The 3,852-nt window shown below is 42.1% G+C and overlaps 1 non-coding gene across 1 annotated transcript; it reads right to left on the reverse strand.

Moving 5' to 3' along the window:
- Nucleotides 1-1,618: 1,618 nt before the first annotated feature.
- TRNAH-GUG lies at nt 1,619-1,690 on the reverse strand. The gene has a single exon. It is a non-coding gene; the product is annotated as a tRNA-His (tRNA).
- Nucleotides 1,691-3,852: the final 2,162 nt, after the last annotated feature.

Genomic DNA, 3,852 nt, shown 5'->3' on the forward strand with positions numbered 1-3,852 from the left:
TTTTTTTTTTTTTTTTTTTTTTTTTTTTTTTTTTTTTTTTTAGGGCATATCTTAGTGCCTTGCTGTAATTATTTTACACCCAAAAGCTTAGATGTACTGTGTAACAGTGTATTTTCATTCTGATAAATTTTTCTGCATCCACTATCAGTATTTAATCTTTGCATCACTTCTTAACTGTTTCTCACAAATTAACACAATTACAGATGTGCTTTTTCTCAGAGGAAAATGTCTAATCTACCTCATTTATGGAACAGAGTAGAGCATAAATTCTGAGTATATAAATGAGAGTATAGTTAAATGGATATATAATTACCTATTTATAAAATATATATTAGAATATGTTTAAATTCATTAGAGATTGCTTCCTGATAAGAAGTTTGGAAAGAATCTAAGCAAAAAATTGAATGAATCATGAGAAAACTCCATTTGCTTTCAGCATTTTAGTTCAATTTTGCAGAGTCAAAAGTAGGTTTTTCTTCTGACATTCATGAAGCTTTGATGATGCAATTTCTCTTTTCAGCTTAGTCAGACGCTTAAGCCCTCAGTTGACTCACAGACTGCACATGTCCACATGATGTCAGTTACTCACACATATTTATTCTGTTTTTCAGTAGATAAACCTTCATTACTTTTTATGTCTAAGCCTTCTATCCATACCTCTGGGGAAAGCAGTTAAACTCCTTGCACTTGAAAAGCCCAGACAGCTCAGGCTATGAAAGCAGCAGCAGGTCTGTCTGGATCCCAGAAGCTGCCTCGCAGCTTCCATGAGAGATGATGTTATGAAAAGCTACACAGTTCAAACCAGCTCCTCTGAAAATACTTGCAGCAAAATTAAACCTTTCCTCATCTCATTGCTTTACCAGAGGCTTCCTTTCTTCCACCAAGTATAGTTTTTCTCCGAAGAATTCAGATCTTCATTGTGCCCCAGCCATCCCACAGTTACACATTGTTCTCAGAAAAATAGGGGCAGTAGTGCCTCACTGCTACTCAGGACCCCGGTCAGTAGGCTCAGCACTGAAGGAGCCCAGAATTGTCACCCACCACAGGCCAATACCCCCCCAAAGAGTGTCCTTAAAAACTATCTCAAACCAACAGCAGCACAGCTTATCCCACCCCTACACATTATCACATAGTTACTGCCAAGCATCAGTGAAGAGTTGAGTTATGTGGTGATATAATACATATGGGAATATAGTGTATCTAAAACTGCATTTTATCCTCTTTCCTGTTAAGTACACTCAGACATAATACCACCAGCAGTGACATATTCACATAAACATTCACACGTGGTTGTAGCCAGGTGGGGGTTGGTCTCTTCTCCCAGGCAATCAGCAATAGGACAAGAGGGCATGGGGCTTAAGCTCTGTCAGGGGAGATTTAGGTTGGATATTGGTATGGCCAGTCTCTTCGCAAACGAAGAACCGGGGAAGGTCTTTCCACCTTCCAGCCTGCGCATTGGATTTTTTTAGGTGAGACACAGCGTGCGCGGAACTGAGCCCACCCTTTAATCCTGAGGTTCATCTGCCGGGGCCAAGCACGCTTGGACGGTGGCAGTGAGGTCCTCAGGACGTAGATGGATTGCCTTACAGGGCTAAGGAGCTCCATCTGCCCAGGGAGGGACCCTGACCGGGACTCGAACCCGGGTCTCAGCGTTCACAGCGCTGTGCTTTAACCACTTCACCACCAGGGGCTCCCAGGTTGGATATTAGACAGAAGTTCTTTACAGAGAAGGTGATCAGGCATTGGAATGGCCTGCCCAGAGAGGTGGTGGATTCACCGTCTCTGGAGGTTTTTAAGATGAGGCTGGATGTGGCACTGGGTGCCATGATCTAGTAATCACAGTGGGATTGGATCAAGTGTTGGACTTGACCTCAGAGGTCTCTTCCAACTCAGTTAATTCTATGATTCTATGATATTAAACTTTGCTGACACAAATAATATTTAAGCTGAGTCTCAGGTTTTTAATTAAAAACCCCAAAAGCACAAGGAAAAGAGAACAGGGTGTTATGATCAGTTTCTTTAAAATCATTAGATCTATGCCTCCTCCTAAATTAAGGTGCAATGGGAGAATATACCAAAAACAATAGTACAGATTTTATTTAACAGTAAATGTAAGTTAGAGAGACATACAAAGAAATAGGAGAAAGAGAGAAAGGGGAAGAGAAAGAGAGTAACAGAGAGACATATTAAGTAGAAAAAGTATTACCACTTCATGGATTCTGACAGCGTCCCATCAATCCTTTTCTTGTGGTCTTCTCAGTGCTGAGAGTCCCGGTCTTGTCAAAGTGATGATTGAAGTCTGGATCTATTGAAGGAGGTCCAGGTTACTGAGGAAAAAAGCCAGTGGTGGCAAAGGAAGTCCCATGTGGTGAAGGAAGAAGTCTGTTTTGTGAAAGAAGTCTGTGTGATAAGGGAAGAAGCCTGTGTGTGTGAGAAAAGAAGAACGTGTGTCGAGTGAAGTCTGTGCCATGAGGGAAGAAGCCCAAGTGTGGCTTGCATTGGGCCTGGGCTAGATGAGAGCACCCCTGGTACCTCCCTTGGGGTGGGGAGTCTTACAGTGGATGATGTAATACTGGATTATGGGATATTTCATGAGTCTTTTACAGCTTTTAAGATGTTACAGATGCACACAGTGTCCATTATGGCCCATCAGGGGAGATGAATATCTTCAGGCCACAGTTAAATTGTCCCAGTGCTTCCCTGGAGGGGAGTTATCACAGCTGAGTCATTTGTGGAAGGACAAAGAAACACTACCCCAGGATTTTGTCTCTTTCCTTGTCTTGTTCAACACCCAGCTTGTAGCCTGAGCTGTTTGGTGCACACACCCTCAGCACCTGGGTAGTTACTTTACACCTTGTCAGCTTCCACTTTGATTGTCTGAGCCATTAGCTTATTACAGTCTTTCACACTTGTGGATACATTCTTTTCCTGGGATATTTGAAAAATAGTACCTACCACCTTTATGTTACCTCAAGTTCCTCTCACAGTCCAACATAATAGGGGCGGGCTTCTGTAAGACCCAAAGCTAAAAGCTCACCAAAGGGTTTTACTTTAAAAATATACAAGGTTCCAACAATATCCATTCTTGAGATTATTAGAAGAGCATTCAATTCTTTTAACACCTTAAGAGAGTATGCAAAAAAGAAAAGCTGCACACATTTTCTCAGGGGTTACTTTTACTGGTAAACTTCAGAAAATGAGGGAACTTGGCAAAAGTTTAAACAGTAACATAAGACAAAAATAAAGCATTCCATGAAGCATTGACTTAGCATGCGCTAACAAATACAATTTAGCAAAATCCAGTCCATTTCCAAAATATTAAGAAAAGAGATTAGAAGAAGATGTAAAAAAAAAGAGAGAAAATGAGAAAATTATGGTTGCCACCAGAGTCCTGTGAGAGTCTGGCTTCCATGTGTCCAGCTGGCAGGGTTCAAACAAAGATGGAAAGCAAATGTTGCTGCTTTTATTTGCTTTGACCCCAGGCAGGACTTCAGGTGTGCTAGCCAACCTGAGGCTGGGTTAGGGGCTCCAAGGTGTGTTTGGGCAGTACTCCGGATGTCCAGTGACTGACAGCTGTCCCAAGGCTGCCCCAGGACACTTGCAGGGCCTAGGCTTTGGGATAGAGCATTACCTGACCTCTGTGAAATTCGACCTGTCCCTCCTCCTCCCACCCTCCCCACCTGGAGTTGGTCCAAGCCAACAATTCATAGAATAATCCACTGTCTCACAGCTTTGATGAGCAGTTGCTTCTTTACACAGTTTGCTGCACTGGACAAAAGTCCTTCAGTGATTTTTACAATATTTAAGCCATAAATCCTTTCAGTGATTCCCACAGGCTTAGATTTTTTTTTT

This window comes from Empidonax traillii, unplaced genomic scaffold (genome assembly GCF_003031625.1).
Source record: "Empidonax traillii isolate 1590-97213 ecotype Southwest subspecies unplaced genomic scaffold, ASM303162v1 scaffold35:size4298261, whole genome shotgun sequence".
Taxonomy (NCBI): Eukaryota; Metazoa; Chordata; class Aves; order Passeriformes; family Tyrannidae; genus Empidonax; species Empidonax traillii.